At 30.7% G+C, this 20,136-nt stretch overlaps 1 protein-coding gene and 1 long non-coding RNA gene across 2 annotated transcripts in view; both read right to left on the bottom strand.

Moving 5' to 3' along the window:
- LOC148284788 (uncharacterized) overlaps positions 1–16,113 on the bottom strand; it is a 44,785-nt gene extending 28,672 nt beyond the window's left edge. Inside the window, exon 1 of the long non-coding RNA XR_015823871.1 lies at positions 16,009–16,113. This is a non-coding gene — a long non-coding RNA (uncharacterized LOC148284788). The remainder of the gene's footprint in view (positions 1–16,008) is intronic.
- Positions 1–20,136, bottom strand: part of LOC148284787 (FMRFamide receptor-like) — a 589,885-nt gene that overhangs the window by 386,662 nt on the left and 183,087 nt on the right. The window lies entirely within an intron of this gene.

Here is a 20,136-nt window from a genome sequence, read left to right as displayed (position 1 = left end):
TGTGATGGGGTTTGGTTTACATAATGTATAATGGTAGTATTAGGCCTAATTGATAACCCTGCTTAGCTCCGAAGTTTACATACCAAATTACAACGAGCAGCTCTTGTAACTCAGACGTGACTAGACAACCGTACGTGTGTAGTGAATAAATAATGGCATAAACTTCTCAATGAATCAATCTAGGCGATCAATCATAATCATATCAAACCCAATAACGTATCAGGGACAAGACAGTAAAACCAGAACATTGAAATGGCTTCTCTAGGAGTGAAAAACTTAAACAGCGAAGGTGATTTAATATATTTTTTACTTGAAGCAGTATAAATAGTCATTTTTAATTATAAAAATATAAAACCACTTCAAAACTTTATCTACTGTCCGGTTTCAATGCTACGCAAGCTTCTTTATCCAGGTATAATTTATTAACACAATACAACAGAGATGAAGAACAATGAGGAATTCCAGCCCAACCCGGAATCAAATTTTAAAAATGTGTTCGTGTACACGTAAATATTTTAAAATTTTGAAGTAGGATGAAATTTCTCAAAAACGGACGCAAAAATAAATAAAAAATGTAAAAAATAGTATTCATTTTAAAATCGTAAATAATGACGTCACTCCTTATATCTACGTGTAGTATTTCCGGTTTCCGCTTAAAGCCCCCGCACCTTGTAAGGAACGTTTTGACCATAGAAAAAAAAAGAGTATAATTTGTATAATTTGACATTTCAACCAGAGATTATGTCAACTTTCTAGGTTTTTCTAAATCGAAGCGTTCGTAAAAACAACCATAACATAGAAACGAGCAAATTACGATCAACTAAATGAAGTAATAAAGCAATATTCGATAGATTCTTGTCAGATCAGTGAAAGTAAGAACGCCAACCGTTTTTATGACGTCACTACTGAAAAGTGACACACTGATTACAGTCATTTGGCGCGGTATTTGATAAATGTAACTTTAAAAAATCATATCTTTGTAAATAACGCACAAAAAAAAAATTTGCTTAGTTAAATAGTACGCTTATAGAAAAAAAAAAAATTAGAAAACAGTGGAATTCCTCATTAGGAGAAGGGAATACAGAAGTTAGGCATCCTCAGAGCTTATGACCTGTCATTGGCTGGTTTAAGTGGCCACTTTACACACTGTGTAACATTCACTATTCCGCCTATATTTTAACATTTATATTTCTTAGATTCTTCCATCTGTCAACGTTTGTCAAGTTAAACAGCTTTATCCTTTGTTGTTGTGGGTGAGATTCATATGATCGAATTATTTCACCTACATATTAGGCAACACCTGAAAATATTTATTTATTTATTAACGGACTTATGCATTCTATACTAACAATGGATATTTTTTTAGTATTATTTTCTTTAATGTTTTGATTAAGTTGTATATTGTTTAATATGTTTATAAATGTTTTTGATTTATATATAGAAGAGTTCTGACTTAACAGGAAATTTCCAACATGTCGGGACATAAAAAAATGTAATTGTGCGATGATAAAATTGTGTATTTTGTGCATTAAATAAATAAATAAATAATGATAAGTACAATTTCTCATAATAAACACAGGTACTAATCAAATTAAAAAAAAAAAACAAAATTAAAGCTAGGACAAAAAAATACTACTTGACAAGATCCGGTCAATCTCAGTGATTTTTTAAATCTATAAAGACTTACACCAAAAAAGTTCAGATCATGTCTCGAGTTAACATTTTTACAATAGATTTTTAATACATCGATTTTATATATACAGATATTCCATTAAAGGCAGAATGGTAAATGTTACACAGTGTGTAAAGTGGCCACTTAAACCAGCCAATGACAGGTCATAAGCCCTGTTGATGCTTAAACTTCTATATTCCCTTCTCTAAATTGTTGTTCATCTATGTTGTATTATGTTAATATTAACAGCTCCCTAGTGGGTTGAATCCAGTCCTTGTCTACAAAAATTGGACAAACTCAAATCATTGTTGATATATCCACCTGGTCCAAAAAGAAGTATAAAAAAAATATATATTTTCAGGCGTTGCCTAGTATGTAGGTGAAATAATTCAATCATATTAATCTCACCCGCAACGATAAAAGTTTAAGCTCTTTAACTTCTCGAACGTCACAGATGAAAGAATTGAAAGAATATAGATGTTAAAATATGGGCAGAATGGTGAATGTTACACAGGGTGGAAAGTGGCCACTTAAACTAGTCAATGACGGTTCATAAGCCCTGTGGATGCCTAAACTTCTATATTCTCTTATCTCAATTGTTCTTCATCTCTTTATTATATTTTTATACTTACAGCTACCTAGGGGGTTGGATCCAGTCCTAGTCTACAAAAATTTTGAACAAACTCAAAACATTGTTTTATAATTTAATAATGGATGCATCCTATTTTATTTTAATAATGGTTACTAAATATTACATCGAAACATATGTAGCTAATAATTCAAGTCTTTATGTCACGCTGTTTTTGTAAAGATGGTAACTGTAAAGTGATATGGATACGATCTTTAAAAGTAGACTGAAGTTGCCTCAAGAAAATACAATTTATTAATTTTTTTTCTTATTATGAATCGCTTTTTTAATATCTAAGATTTCGAAGTTGCTTAGTTTAAATATTTCATTTTCAACATAAAGTACTTTGAATCCAGTGTTTATTAAAATTATGATTATTTTTATAAAGACACAGATGGTTTCCAAATTGAGAAAAAATATTATTATTTAGACACCTTAAGTTTTCTTTTACTCTAACAAGACGCGTAATCAGCCAGTCAGAAAGTAATTTATTTTATACAATTTTATTAACATTAACGGCAAAATCGTATTTTACAAAACTTATCATAATTCCATGTCTACTTTTTAGTTGGAGCATATGGTATCCACAAAGAGTTTTCATACCTCTGCCAACTACTGTGCGAACAAAACTTATAATGTGAACATATTTAGTTAAATTATTTTTTATATTAACTCATATTACGTTTTACTTAATATTTAGAAATGAAAATTATGAAACACATTCAGTAGAAGTTAGAAACAAAAAAAAATACATGTAAAAATCAAATTGAAAAACCAAATATTTTTTGAATAAATATAACAAGAAAATCAAAAATTACTGTTTTAAATAATAATTTTACAAAATGCTCAATTACCATTCGCCATCTTTGAAAAATGTCAATGGGTTTGTTCTGTAGCCAACAATACCCTACGCTCAATATATCCGATCCGTGGGAATAACTATTGCCGAGTTCCTGGAGTCTATTTAATACGGCATTACAAGTATATACTGTCCGTGAAATGTTGCCATAAAATGGTGGCACCTGTCTAGTAATTTTTCCAGGCACACTATAATCTAAGTTTTATAAAACTTTCACATTTATTTATTTTTTCAGAAATACCTTAGAAAACGATGTATTTAACTTGTGATTATTTATTTCATTTTATTATAACGCGATTTTTAAGGAACAGCGTTTTAAAATAATTAAAATCGCATAATTTCTTTACTGTAAGACTTTGAACAATAAATGAAATTATTGTTCTGAAATTGTGGAATCGAGTACCTTTGACACAGCTTATAATACGAGAATTTCGAAAACAATTTATGTTTATTGATATTTGTATTTTAAAAATGAGTAAAGAGTAATACATTTTATTAAACAGTATAAGGACAAGAAATGGGCTTATCATAAATAAATCTGGTCAATTAGTGCAGTAAATTGTAAATATATTAGAAAATTTAATGGATTTGGTGGCGGAATTTCTGAGGTGAAAGATGAATCTTCGTCTCGAGACATTCACTTTGTTCTACAGTATAAATCAACGTCTCCAGTGCGCCTTACATTTCCCGAAATATGCAATCTATTAAGAGCAGGCGACATTCTGGGAGTTTGTATCTGGTTTGGTGATATATGGGTGGCGTACATGTGTGTTCATGATATTTCAGTCCTGTTTTCCAAAATAGAATATTGTGCTAATGAAAGCGAATTTTCTTGAAATAGCTGTTTTGGGTCATCGCCCGTTCGCCGAAAAAGCCTTGAGGTAGGTAAATTAAATAACCATTTGATTTTATGTATTTCTGAAATCACATCGTCTTTCACTAATATTATTTTATTTTATTTATTTATTTATTTTTTTTTTATTCAGGAAACATACAGTACAGTTACAAAGTTTAATATTTTACACAATTAGACTTAATTCTAATGGACCAGTGAAGTTTCCATATTATAAAGCAATTATATGTATGGTTAATTATGAAAGTATAAAAAAGAGAAGGAAAAAGAAAAACATAAATGAAAGTTGTTTAAAAATTAAAATTTAAGTGAAACAAAGATATTTTAAAGTTTGTAGTTTGTAGTGAGTATTTACAAATGGAAATAATATTAAAGATGAAGAAAAATTGTAAGAGTAATTAAAAATTAAGAATTGAAATAAAGAATGAAAAACATGCTAAGATGTAACAATAAAATAAAATAGTAAAAACGTTTTTTTTAAAAAGGTAAAACATAAATATACACATATTTATTTTAAGGGATTCAAAGAAACGATGAGAAGAATCTTTAAGTGAAATATAAGACAGTAAATTTAGGTCAATTTAAAAAACATCTTCAAAATTAATGACACATTATAGTAAGAGCAGCAATATATTTATTTTATTTACATATATAATATAAGTAATAAAAATTGGTTTAAAAGTATAAAAACATGCCAATGCAGCAGAGAAAAAAGAAAAAATAAAGAAAGAATAACAAGTATAGCAAGTAATCTTTAAAATTTGAAAAAGCAATATAAGGAGAAGATTTTAAACCAAGAGAAGTCGATAAAATTTCATTAAAGCGATTTTAGTAGTAATACAAATTTCAAAAGAGAAATTTGATTTATAATAATAATATTGATGTATGTAATTTGAGTGATATAAGAGAAAAGGGGACCAACGGGAGTTTTATTCAAGAGTTTTCAATACACTATTTTTAAATAATTGTAATCCTGTATGATAGATATCTATATGGTTAAAAAAGCTGTTAAAAGTGGAACACGATCTGTGTAAATAGGAATTCTGGCAATAGTTCGTATTGACACTAGGTATTCTAAAGGTTGGGTGATTTCGTAGGGCACGTGATGGACAGTTAGTTTGAATTTTATTTAGGAGCTAGGACGAATCAGCTAGACTGTTAATAACTTTATAGAGGAATGTGAGGTCTAAGAATTTGAATAATTTGTTTATGTGTTCATTATTAGCGATCGACGAAAGGTTTGGTTTCGGTTTAGGACAGTTTCGGACGATTTAACAAAATATGTATACAGATGGTAACCATGAAGTTTCGCATTATTAATAAATCGTCTATGTTTTATAAATGTATGTATGTGTATGCGCATGGGTGTATGTAGTGTGTGTATGTACATGTGTATGTATGTGTATATATGTGTATGTGTGTATGGCGGCCTCCGTGGTGTAGTGGTCAAGATGCTTGACTCACGCATGGAAGGTTCCGGTCTCGATTCTCGATGAGAACGCAAAAATTAAAATGTGATTTTTCTCAAGCCTGGGATTTTTGTGATGTAATTCACCACTGTAATTGAGCCTCCTGGCCGGTTGTGGTGCAAAAATAAATCAATAAATCAAATAAATCAAAATGTGTAAACGGGTAAGTTTATATTTTATAAGTCTGTGCTCTCTATTAATTTGTTAACTACTATTAAATATTAGAATGTAATTGCCTAGCTTGGAACGGGGTATGTACCATTGGCGAACCGTGTATAGAACCGATTATGCGCAGCTTACCATTATATTTGACTAATAATGTTTTATTGTAAATTTATTTACAGAAAAACAAATAAATAATTAACATTCATTTTGAATCATTTCCACTGTTTTTTTTAATCCTAATATAAATATAATTATAATTAAAATATCACGAAATTACAAAGTTTTGAGTTGATTTCATGGATGAGAGTTGTTGTATCACACAGAACCACAGAAAAAATATGAATTTATAGTATATATTACTTTCATCAGATTATTTACCTTCTATGTAGGTACATATAAATTTTTTTATAGCTTACCTGTAAATAAAATCACCATTCGCCACTGGTAGGTAACCTTGTTAGCTGGGCAAAGTGAACGTAAAATAGTATTTTTGATAAAAATAAATAAATAAATAAATAAAAAATTTAAAAAATAACTCCCTCGGAGGAAATCCACCCTGTCTGCAAACATTTGAACATTCTCAAAACATTGTTGGTAAAAGTTTGTATATGATATTTTGATACTTAAATATTTAATAAACAAAATTAGTATTCAACTCAGACAAACCAAAACGCTCATCTATATCCACGTTATGATAAATAGATACATCAAAGTCAATGGATGACTTCCAATTCATAAAGCGGTCCTATCATAATGATTGAAATTTATGATCGCTTCCCAATTGGTGCCGTGATTACTGCATTTCGATAGAGCCGATTGAAACAACAAGGAGATGGTTTGGAAAATACTCCAAGTGTCAAAATGCCAATGTGAGAGTTTTTTGATCGCCGGGCGTTTTTAATTATTTTTTTATAGTTTTGCCAACATTGGCCTTTATGGAGAGCCACATTGCAATGTTCGCACATATACCTACAGCATCTGACTCCTTTTTTTGTGCTTTGTATCCTGCAGCCGCGTAAACACGTGATTATAATAACCACCCGTTGTGTCGCGGTCTCGTGTTTACGTAGTTTACCAGCAGCGAAAAAGTACCGATAAAAGTCACTAGATGTCATTTATCAATTTATTTCAACAGAGAGGGAAAACATTTTTGAGAAGCAACCACTCAACAGAAAAAGTGGCCACTTAAACCAGCCAATGACAGATCATAAGCCCTGTAAATGCCTAGACTTCCATATTACCTTCTCAAAAATGTTTTCTCTCTCTGTTGAAATAAATTTAAATATGAATAACTCCTTAGGGAGGAAATCCAGCCAGTCTGTAAGCATTTAGACATACTCAAACACTGTTGAATTAACTACCTGTTAAAAGAAGAAGTGTAAAAATTGGAAAAAAAAATTCAAGCGTTGCCTAGTAAGTGATTTGGTTCAGCCGGATGAATCTCACCAACGTGATAAAGGTTTCGGCTCTTTTACTTCACAAAAGTCAACAGATGGAAGAGTTGAGGATATGTGGATGTTCAAACATGGGCAGAATGGCGAATGTTAGACAGGGTGTAAAGTGGCCACTCAAACCAGCCAATGACAGGTCATAAGCCCTGTAAATGCCTAGACTTCCATATTCCCTTCTCAAAAAAGTTTTCCCTCTCTTTTGAAATAAATTAAAATAGGCATTTCGTTATGACCTAGTAAAGACCAGAGTTTCCCACAGTACGCATCGTGTTGAAAAATGCTCCAGCAATTTACGAGCTCTTTGTGCATGCTCCCATCCTGGTATTTGAACATCCAGGTATTTAAATCTGTCAATTTTTCTCAATCCCCTGCTCATTATAGTGAGGCTTATCAGAGTCATGCCAGGATGTGTCCCATATAATCAGGGTCTTTTTGGCATTGATATTGAGACACACTTTTCTGTCCTTACCTTATTATCTGCATATGAGATTAGACTTTACTTTCCTCATCATGTGTTTTGTTTCTGAATACGGCCATAACAGTCTTCCACATTAATCTTCTTCTCTTCTTCTGTAGCCTTAATGTCTCCACTGCTGGATAAAGGCCTCTTCCAAACGTCTCCATTCCTTCCTATCATCCGCTATCATCATCCACGTTTTACCGGCAATAGACACAATGTCGTCAACCCATCTTTTCTGTGGTCTTCCAACACTTCTTTTGTTTGCCCATGGTCTCCACTTTATTATTCTGGGTGTCCACCTGCCATTATTTTGTCTCGGCAAATGCCCTGCCCACTGCCATTTCAATTTCGCTGCACGATCCATGATATCTCACGACGGTTTGGCGCCTTATTTCTTTATTTCTTTATTTCTTATTCTGTCTTTTAGACATACACTGAGCATCTGTCTCCCCATGGATCGTTGCGTGCATTTTAATTTCTGGCTACTTTTTGTGTTATAGACAACCTCCAAACAAAACGAAATGAACTCCATATTAATATGCATCCATATTTGATAGATAAAGACACGTAGAGCGATGTTTAATTCTATTTCACATAAACCGCAGTACAGACAATTATTTACTCCATTAATAAAATAAATTTTCTTGTCTGTTAATTACATTAATTGCTTAATTATAAGTTAGTTTAAGGTATCATATATACAATTGAAAGTAACGTAATGGATGTATATGCACATTTTGGACAGAAGCAATTTAAAGCATCGCTTATGAATCAATCATTTGCAAAATAAGGACAAGTAATAAAACATTGCTTAAAACTAAAACAGTTTGTATTTTACCACATGATTTGATTTGATTACCAGCCACTTTTGGAGCTGCACATGCTCCTTTATCGGGGTATAATTGTCAATTAAATTTTAATCATATTTTATAATTTGAACAGGTATAAACCAATGAAAACATACTTAAATTAAAACATTAAAATTAGACAACTTGGAAATCTTTGAAATAAAAAAGGGATAAATAAAAACAAACAAAAATCACATGAACAATATTTTATAATTAGTCCACTCATTAATTATTGAGGAAAAAGTGCAAATGATCGAATTTCAACCCCCCTCATCCCTCACGCAATACCACACAAAGCTACATCACATAAAACTTGATTCATTACATCCAAATGTATTAGATTTAAGAAACTGTTATGTTAATTTTGAATATATATAAATTTGGATAATTTATATAGCGCCGTTTTCGTGAAAATCACCTCAAGGGCGCTGTACAATAAATAAATATCCCACCACGTCTTGCAGCTAGAGAGCGCATGGACGGTTGGGATTCTTGTTCCTCGTCTCCAATTATGATATACAGGAGCTAGATTACAGCACGTCTTGCAGCTATAGAACGCATAGACAATAAGTTATCTATCCCCATTTACATTTTTTTTTATTTGACAATTTTCATTTCATTTTTTTCATTTCATTTCATTTTTTTTGCACCACAACAGGCCAGGAGGCCCAATTACAGTGGTTAATTACATTACAGAACAACCAGGCTTGAGAAAAATTACATTTTTTAATTTTTGTGTTCTCACCGGGAATCGAACCCGGAACCTTCCGTGCGTGAGTCAAGCGTCTTGACCACTACACCACGGAGGCCGCCAATAAAGTTTAGAGCTAGATTTAGTGATATTTATAAAAAAAATAAAAAAAACAAATTTATAAAAATAGAAGTTAGATTACAACAAGTCTTGCAGCTACTGAGCGCATGGACGATTGGAATTCTAGTCCTCATTTACTCAATTTGGATATTTGATAGTTGATAACATTTACCTATTGAAGCTAGATTTTTAATCGTCTTGCAGCTACAAAGTGCATGGACGAGTGAAATTCTGGCAATTTAAAATTATCAATAAATTTACAAAAACAGACATTGAGCATATTAGTAAATTGGTAAAGTGTTCGTGCTAAAAAGTAAACAATTAAAAACTTAACAGATAAAGCATTTCAACACTATGAATAACATAACAGATAAAAATATCCAAAGGGTAGCTTTCATAGATTTTGGGTAGTCACTAGTCACTGTCGCAGTGTCGCAAAAGTGCAAACACATGTTGTTTGCTAAATTCCTAGAAAATGGTCCGGTCCACGTGTAGTTGCCGGAGGGGGAAAGAAGCCCATTGTTCCAACGACTTCGTATCCATTATAGTCTGTATTGTTTTGTTTTATAATGAGTATGAAATTCCCGCTCAATTTTATTTATTTTTTACATTATTATTAGACAAACGTGTGTATGAGAGTGGTTTGAGGAATGCCAATAAGAAATCCATTTATAGGACTTTTTAAAGCCTTTGATGTGTATGAGATACGTATCCTCGCGAGAAAGACTCATCAATCAATGTTTTATATTATTATATTACAACAGAGATAAGGAACATTTAAAATAAGGAAATATAGAGATCCAGGCATTTACAGGGCTTTGACCTATCATTGATTGGTTTAAGTGGTTACTTTATACACTGTGACACATTCACCATTCCACCTATTTATTTATTAAACGGCACTCGTTTTTTTTACAATATAAAATATAAGAATATAGATCTCACTTTCCTCTACAAAATTATTAACAGTCTAACTCATTCGTCCCAGTTCCTAAATAAAATTCAAATTAACTGTCAATCATGTGCCCTATGAAATCACCCAACCTTTCGAATACCTAGCGTCAATACGAACTATTGTCAGAATTCGTTTTTACACAGATCGTGTTCCACTTTCAACAGCTTTTTTAACCATTTAGATATCTATCATACAGGATTACAATTATTTAAAAATAGTGTATTGAAAGCTTTTGAATAAAACTCCCGCTGATCCATTTTCTCTTACATCGCTTCACATTACATACATTTATATTGTTAATTTTAATAAAATTTGTCTACTGAAATTTTTGTAACTGCGAAAATTGCTTTACTGAAATTCTATCAACTACCTTTGGTTTAAAATCTTCTCCTTATACTGCTTTTTCAAATTTTAAATATTACTTGCCATACCTGTTATTTTTTCCTTTTTTCTCTGCTGCATTGACATGTTTTTATACTTTCAAACAACTTTTAATTACTTTTATTGTACATGTATATGAAATCAATATATTGCTGCTATTACTATGTGTCATTAATTTTGAAGATGTTTTTTAAATTGACATGAATTTATTTTCTAATTTAAGGATTCTCTAAAGATTCTTCTCATCGTTTCTTTGAATACCTTAAAATATGTATGTGTATATTTATGTTTTTTCTTTTTAAAAAAATGTTATTATTTTATTTTATTTTATTTTTACATCTTAGCATGTTTTTCATTCTTTATTTTAATTTTTAACTTTCAATTTTTTTTACAAATTTTCTTCGTTAATATTCGTACTCTTTTTTGTACTTTAATTAATAACCTTACATATAATTATTTTATAATATGGAAACTTCACTAGTCCATTAGAGATAAGTCTAACTGGGTGAAATATAAAACTATGTAACTGTACTGTATATTTCCTTAATAAAAGAAAATAAAAATAAAACAAAACAATGTTAAGTTAAATATAATAAACAACATTTAAAAGTGGGTTTATAAAGAAAAATAAAAATAAATATATGCTAAAATATTTGTGTATATATTTATTTATTTATTTTTTCCTATTTTTCGCTTACAAACTATAAATTAATAATAAAAATAATGTGACCTCACTGGGGTTTCCCGTGCCGAGGACACTTAACAATTTAGTTTTTTTTTACTACATTTGAGAATAAACAAAGAAGACTCACTTAAAAAACTAACATAATTAACAAATATTCAGACAGTTTTAAAAACGAGGTATTTATATACATCTATATTATTTATATTACAAAACACACAATGAAAACAACAAAAACCTAACATAAGCCATACAGTTGTGGAGCAGTTGATTCAGCATTGGTATGGGCGAATGAGACAATCCATTTCACTTCTACCTAGCTCCACTATCCATTTTTTTATAGCCTTTTTAAACATTTTCTCATTACTAATTGCTTTAATAGATAGTGGAAGTAGGTTATAGATTTTAATTGAATAATACTCAAAATCCCTTTGTCTGAAAGTGGTATTAGTTTGTATTAGTTTGTATATGTACTCGTATGTCAGAATACAAAATATATAAACAAGTCGGTATATTATGAACATGAAATGAGTTAACAGCAGATCATAAGCATTATTAAATCCAGCAGTTTGCAACGATTGAGTTTAGAATTGATGATTTTATATACAGATATTAAGTTAGTTATTGTCCATGATTTTTGTGAAGTAAAAGAGCTGAAACCTTTATCATGCGGATGAGATTCACAAAAGTCAACAGATGCAAGGGTTGAGGAAATGTGGACGTTTGAACATAGGCAAAATGGTGAATGTTACACGGTGTGTAAAGTGGCCACTTAAACCAGCCAATGACAGGTCATAAGTTCTGTAAATGCTTAAACTTCTATATTCCCTTCTCAAAAATGTCTCCCCTCTCGGTTGCAACAAATTTAGTTCGAAGTAGTTAATTATTATTAATATGATTTTTATACATTTTCAGGAAACTTTGTTTTACAATTAAATGCTTTAATTTTTACCGCATCTAACAAAAAAACATTTTTACATCTTATTTCCTATAGCACTGAACTTCCTCATTCAAGCTCACCTGTATCTAAGTATTTTCCATTTTCTCCCAGAAACAAAAATAAAATTTACATACCTCTTTCTAAGTCGTTATCATAAGAAAAATCCAGCTTTTAAAATTTAATTTAAAGAAAAAACGTTCACCTTTAATACGTTTCTTGTCAATTTTTAAAAGTAAATTACTTTTAAAGTATCACGTAAAATATGAGTCTGGTTTTTATTGTTTCAAATATTTTTTCAATATTGCGGTAAGAAAATTTATAAATGAGTTACAATAGCTAAATTGTATACTTCACAAACAAACAAACCATCACGCCATTTTCCCGTAGGGGTGGGCAGCTAGCTTTGCATACAGACCTCGCTTCCTCTACATTCATACATCTTCTCATGCACGCACGCCGATTATTCTTACTTTTGACATGTCAATCTTCAAGTATTTGATGGACTTGATCGTGCCATGTCTTTCTCGATCTTCCTCGTTTTCTACATCCATCAACACTCGCATCGTAGATCCTTTTATCCGTTCTTTCGTTGTCCATTCGCTCTACATGTCCAAACCAACGCAGCACCCCTTTCTTGATTCTGTCGATAATGCATATCTCAGCCTTACACAGTTCACGGATCTCGACATTTGTGCACCTAGCATACATCGTTTTACCACTTATTTGCCTGAGGAATCACATTTCGAGAGCATTTAACCTACTTTCATCATCGTTTTTCAAATTCCGTACTTCACTCCTATACATTAAAGTTGGCACAAGAACTCCATTGTAAACTGCTATTATAGCCTCCTGCGATAAACATTTGTTTGCCAAAGTAGATTTCAGTGCACCGTTCACCCTGTTCTCGGCACTCACCCTCCTTTCAATATTTTTCTCGGCCATTCCATCCCTAGTAAACATACTTCCCAGATATTCAAAGTAAATAAATAAGTTCAAAAAAAGAAACGCGGACTAATTGTTTGCGGTCATTCCATTGGCTTGTTTCGATCATATGATTTGATGTCGATACGACAAGTAGGTAGAACATAGGTAGGTTTGCTAATTAATTCAAAGAAAACCAAACTTATGCACATAAGATCACCGAACTATAAAACTCACACAACACCGTCAGTTTTATCACATAACTATACGTGTATCCATAGTGATATTATGCAACCGTGCATGTGTGAAAATATTGAGCAGTATGTTTATTTATGTTTAACTATAGATTGTAATTTTAAATGTTATGTACATATTAGAAAATTGTGTAAGCGATTAGGAGCAATAAGTAATAGAATGTTCATACTCGTATTAAAATATTATGTCCCTGTTAATACTTTACGAATTATTTATTTATCTCTCTCTGAATCAATTATACGATACGCCATAACTTCCTGGGGGTTATCAAGTGAAACTAATATTAATTTTATTCAAAACTTGCAAAATTCTATGATCAAATTGCTACTACATTAAGATGTATACTGCCAGAGACACAATATTTCAATGTCATTCATGTATAAATCTGTAAATAAATTATCTGTTAGGGCTCTACTTTGGTACAAATTAATTTGTCAGCACGCGTCGCACTCCGAGTATAAATTCAAGTTGGTACATGATTACAACACCAGGTTTGATAGTATGGAAGGGCTAGCTGTTCTTAGATACTGCAATAAATATAGCAAAAGGACACTGCAATACAGTATACCTAAAATATTTAACATGTTACCAAACAATATTAAAAATACAGGAGTGAGACGTTTGCTCAAATTATGGTTATTAGAAAAAAGTTTTTTGTATTGGTGATAGTTTTTAATTTTTCATAATGTAATCTGTAATTGTATTTCAAGTAAAATTACTGTTAATGTAGGCTAAGTGTAAATAATTGATGTAATTTATAAGAACCTGCTGACGAGTTGTATGTATGCAACTCAGCAGGACTTTAATTTAAGACGATTTTGTAAATATTTTTGAAAAATAAATAAAAAATACCGAGGTAAGATACAGATAGTACAGAAGTTAAGTATATCGTCTCGATATATACAGACGAACATAGCGTTCATAATCGAGGCACTGGTCAATATATATTTCAAAAGATTCAAAGATCCATATACTTATTACAGAACAGAGCGAATCCTTGTAATACTCGTCAGTACGGGTATTCATGTTTTCCAATATTTTTAATGGAATATCGGAATCTCTCTCATAATTTATTTATGTATTTCTGTTTGGTTCCGTACCACAAAGTGGGATTTATATATAGAAAATACTTAAACCACGTTTTTCCAAATTAATAGAGCAAGATACCAAAACAAAAAAATTGACAATATTGTATTTTTTTAATATTTTACATAAAAATAGTTAATAACTCATATCGTCTTCGTTATACACTGCGCAAATATCGCGAACAGGTTTGGAAGCTTTATTTTTACTTTCCGTTGATCGAACGCGAAAAGAAGGAGGTGTGGAAAATACTCACTTTCGTCAACTGGACATTAAATTTTGAAGGCTTGTTATAAAAAAATTATATGTATCAGAAGCAAACTTAGAAAACTCCACCAAAAACGGAAAATTATTTATTGATACCAAAATTTTAATTTATGTAACTTTTTGTACACAATGTTATTTGTACATTGGCGGGCTTATTGCCAAATGGCAATTTCTTCCAACCAACCAATGAAATAAAAGTTTTATTTTTATAATTCAAGTTTCATAACATATTCAATAGAAAATATAGATTAAAAAGCTTAAGATATATAAAAATAGAAATAAACGTATTTGTTAATAAACTACCTTAAATAAAAACTACTACTCAATGGGAAAAAGAAAAAAGAGGACAGAGGAAAGGAGGAGATATTAAGGAAGAATAAGGAGATCAATATGTTTATTTTTTGGGTGATACCGTGTGTGTTGGATTTGTTCCGACGTTTCGGCTACCATTGCAGGAGCCATCTTCAGAGTAAACTGAAGATGAACTCAGTTTACCCTAAAGATGGCTCCTGCAATGGTAGCCGAAACGTCGGAACAAATCTAACATACACGATATCACCCAAAAAAGAAACATATTGATAACAGTGATCGTGAAAACCTTCGCTCCTACTGAGAAAGAAGATGTTTCTTCAGACGTGATTTCAACAGAGTATGTAGTAACATCTTTGATGGTGGATGGGAGATAATTCCGCAGTCGAGCTGCATGGACACCATATGAATTAGAGAAGATAGAGGAATTGTGGATGGGTATTAAGAGAGTGCCTTGAGAATTAGAACCGAAAAAATAGCGAAATAAATTATTTATAAAAACCTAGCTTTAGGTCTAACGAGGACGTCGACATATTATAGATATACAAAAAAAATAGACAGCAAATTTTTTTCGTTGTCTATTTATTTCAAAACATCATTAAATTTTCTGATTTATTTCCTAATTAAGTTAATTTCATCTGCCGGAAGATTCGGCACAATAAATTGTACTAATAATTTATTTTCTTATTACATTTATTATAGAAATAGTCAAGATATGGTTTATTTTTTGAGTAATGACTCCATGTAATGAACCCATTTTCAGCCCGCTTCTGTTTCCCACAGTAAGTTATTTTTCACAGCCTTAAATCCACTTACAAACTTACCCATGTCAAAACACGTGCTTTTTGCGATTACAAGGTCCATGTTTTTACTTTTTAATTTAATATTTGTCATGGAAAAATACAATAAAAATCGTACCTATGAAACATACTAATTTCTACGATTTTGACTACGATGAAAACTCACTTTATAAAAATACAAAATGTTAAATGTACTTACCGACTTACAATAATTATCCAAGTAGACTAAAATGTTCAAAAGAGCTAATTATTCACTCATATGTGTTTTTATATAATCCATAACAATGCGAAACGTCAAATGTACACTAGAATGAAGTTAGATGCTGATTGCATTTTCATTATGAATTAATGGCTGTTAAGTTTAGTGAGTACCGGTAGGTACTAGATAATTATGCAATTTAACTGGTTTTGTATACGAATAAAACTTTGTTAATAGTTATTTGAATATGACATAAAACGTTTTTAAATTATTTTTCAAATTCGAACAAACTGTTCATTAAAAAAATAGCATGGTATTGATCCGGGTTCAAATTGTGTTAGAAGGAACACAAACGATATATGTTTCGATCCAAATTTTGTTTTAAAAAACGCATTAATATGTATGGCGCAGAAAACACGTCCGTCCGCGACCGCCAAAGGGCCGGTATGAATGTAATAAAAACCTAAATTAGATATTGTTTGAAATTGAACATAACAACTAGAATTATCGTAGTAAAAAAATACAGTTCTATAAAAAAAATGTTTTGACTAAACTATTTCAATAACTATTTTTTTTTGGTATTACCGATAGAATGATTTTAAATAGATATTAAGGAAAATGTCACAAAAATTTATGTGATTTAAAATGCTTATATTTCTTTAAAAAAAAAAAAATTAAGATTTTGCTGCGACCATTTTCATGTTCAATTTATTATCTTCAAATCATCTTAACAATTTTTTTTTCAATACTTAGTCTTTATTGAGATCTCAGATACCAAAGTTTAGTCTTAATTTGAAATGGCGTAATCTGCCGGTCAAAAAGTAATTATATTTTAGTTAAATAAAACTTTTATAGAAATACATGTTAAAAATATATTTTTTGTCTAATTTTAGATTTTTTATGTTTTATTTTTCCGCAATTTAAATATAAATAAATTTTAAAATGGTAAAATCGTAGGATTTCTTCATTTTGCGTGCGTTTTACCCAAATACAACCTTAAATAATGAACTGCAACAATTTATAATCTGACTTTGTTTCATCAATAAACAGACGGGTGTCGCTTCCCCGCATTTTGGTCATTTATTTTGAAAAAGTATTTAAAGTCCACTTCAGTTCTTCGTGCCTCCAATGAAGGCAGATTAAGAGATTGCTTTATTTCAACAGAAAAATAATGACCTCTTTGCAATCTGAGCAACCATGTAACTTTTCCTTAAAAATGGTGCGGGACAGACTCAATATGCTCAATATAAGTTCTACAGAATGGATATTAATTTGGAGAACATATTCTAGATGTGGTCAAACTTCAATTCCTTATCATTCCACATTTCTTTTTTCTTCGTCCTCTTTTCCTATTGCTGATCGGTATCGATATTTAGAAAAACATTGTTGGTTGTCTTTTTTTATCCCATTTTGTTTTTTTTCCGCATACGTTTTGAAACATAAAAGTAAAAAAAACATGTTTGTTTTATCGATTGATTGTAAGAAAATGCGTTTTGTCAAAAAACCCGCTCAAAAATATACAAGAAGGTAAATAAATATGGAAGTTTAGTCAAAATCAGGGCTTATGACCTGTCATTGGAAGGTTTATGCCAATATTTTCATCATCCATATTTCTAAAACTCTTGGTTTAAATAAAGACTGTAATTTATTAAAATTATTTTGGATCTAACTAGAAAGCGATCATTAAATCTTGTTATATATAATTCTTTTGTACGTGTGATGTCACTTAACTTCTCTTAAACGGCTTAACCGATTTACGTGCAATTTTCAGCGAAATGTAGATCTTTGCGCTGTGCGTGTTCGTTGTAATGGTTCGTATAAAATTTTCAATCTTATCTGTAAAAAAAAAGTTCGAAAAATATTTTTTTTTCATCAACCTACCAGGGTTGCATTCGATGAGAATGCATGTACAAAAAAAATAGAAGGATGTTGTTTTTTTGTGTTAAAAAAATGTTTTTTTGCATAACAGCATTCATTTTTTACGGATCCTAATCAGTTTCTACCCATTATTTATTTTTACTGAATTTTTGGTAAAACTAAAATAAAATTAACCGTCATTAAATACATTATTGAAAATCGCATTCATGAAGAAAGTGCACCCCTGTGGTTGAGAAGAGCCGAGTTTGACATTTTCAAACATTTGAAAATGAATTATTTTATAATAAAATAAATAAAACAACTTTGTTATTAACCACTAATTTTTATTTTTCACCGACCGGTTTCAAAGCAAACAAGCTTCTTTGTTAAGGTTTACGTAACTAATGAATCGATTCCTTTTTATTTTATTTCTATCATGTTCACTAAATACTACACGTGGACCCAATAAATCAAGTGGTTTTTTCTTACGCGGGTGGTAATTTGATATCCTTATTTTCGAAGTAAGCCAGGAGAGGACTAAAAGAAATATTGTTTATTTGGTTATTAATTATTGTTTTCTTATTATGAATCGCTTTTATGATAATGAATTACCACAAAGTTAGTGCTTCAAATATAAACTTTATACTTTGAATTATTTTATGTTTTGGAATTCCATCATAAACTAGTAAGTACGTAGGTATCTACTTAAATTCAATATTTGAATATTAACAAAATGTATTTTTGGAATTGAATCATAAACAAGTACCAAGGTACCTAATATATAATACCTAACTAATCAATAAAATTATAATAATTTGCTTGCTGGTTCCTTTTTTTAAAAATAATGTTTGGTCGCTGTCGGGTTCAATGTTATCTTCTTTGCTGTCACTGGTTCTGTTCTTCCAAATATTTCAATGCACACGTCGCAATCCTTGTAAATGCCCAGAGTTCCTTTTTTTAAAACAATCTTTGCTTCACAGTTGTGACATCTATGTTACTAAATAATTATTAATTGAAAAAAGACAACATAAATAAGACAAATTGCAGTTTAAAAAACTTTATTTCTACATCTTAAACAACATTCTCAAGGCGGACGTTAAAATAACGGGAAAAGTAAATAAAGATATCCAGTTTTTATGCGCAAAACTTTGGTTTATTGGACTCCAGGGAATTTGTTAAAAAACAAAGTAAAATTTCGTGTAAAAATTTCTTACTCAGAATCATAAAAGTTTTGTGTTATTGTTAAAATTTCAGTGCTTACTGGGTGAACAAGATAAATTATAATACTTAATTTGGAATCTCATTTTAAACATGTTTGTTCTTTTCTTTTACAGTTCTGTATGAAATTGAACCCGAATCTAGGATTAGTATTTTCAATTGGGTGACTAAACTTTTTGCTAAAAATCCCGAATAGGAAAATTTAAAGATGAAAAGTTTGCTTAGTGTTTTAAAATTTCTGGAGAAGTTATCTATATAGGTTTAAATTAAAGAATGATAACTATTGTCCGTGCGATGATATTTCTTCACAAAGTATCGAACATCTGTTATTTCAGTGCCTATTTTTCAGTTTACAACGCCATAATCTTGAAGCCGAATGCAGGAAAGATGGAATATCCTTAACAAATATCCACACTGCAGTTAAAAGTAGTTATTACGCGCCATTGTTCTTGAACTTTGCAACAATGATGATTGGACTCATAAAGGTAATAAACCAAAATCAGTGATCGAACATCCCATTTCCAAGACAAACAAAAAAAAATCCCGAGTACCTTAGCCTTGTACATGACACGTAAGGCTACTAAATACAGGGGTCCAAATATGTTTTTTTTTTTAATATTTAAAATAAAATAAATTTCATAAACCACTATTTTTATTTTAATTTGATTGGAATAACAAATAAGATTCCTATAGGTTCAACAGGAAAAATAAGGATTAGCCCACTACTAGACTTCACAAAATAAGTCATTTGTTAGCATCGATCTGCATACGATTGTTCAGTAAATTACTTTTTGATATTTAGGTCTTGTCAACAAAGAGATCCAAGGATGTTGTCAAGCACAGTCTGTGGTGCCAAAGTGGGTTATTATAGAGTCGTAGAGTACTTGCAAATCTATACAGCTTTGCATATTTTGCTTAATTTGACGAATTGTATTATTAACAAATTACAACAGGGCTGGAGAATACCTTAAAGAAGGGAATATGGAAGTCTTGGCATTTACAGGGCAGTCTACGATCTGTCATTGACTGGTTTAATTGGCCACTTTACACACT

Source organism: Micrasema longulum, unplaced genomic scaffold, assembly GCF_059751315.1.
Source record: "Micrasema longulum isolate JH-2025_06_02 unplaced genomic scaffold, ASM5975131v1 h1tg000089l, whole genome shotgun sequence".
Lineage (NCBI taxonomy): Eukaryota > Metazoa > Arthropoda > Insecta > Trichoptera > Brachycentridae > Micrasema > Micrasema longulum.
The sequence above is the reverse complement of the archived record's forward strand: the minus strand, read 5'-3'. Positions and strand labels throughout refer to the sequence as shown.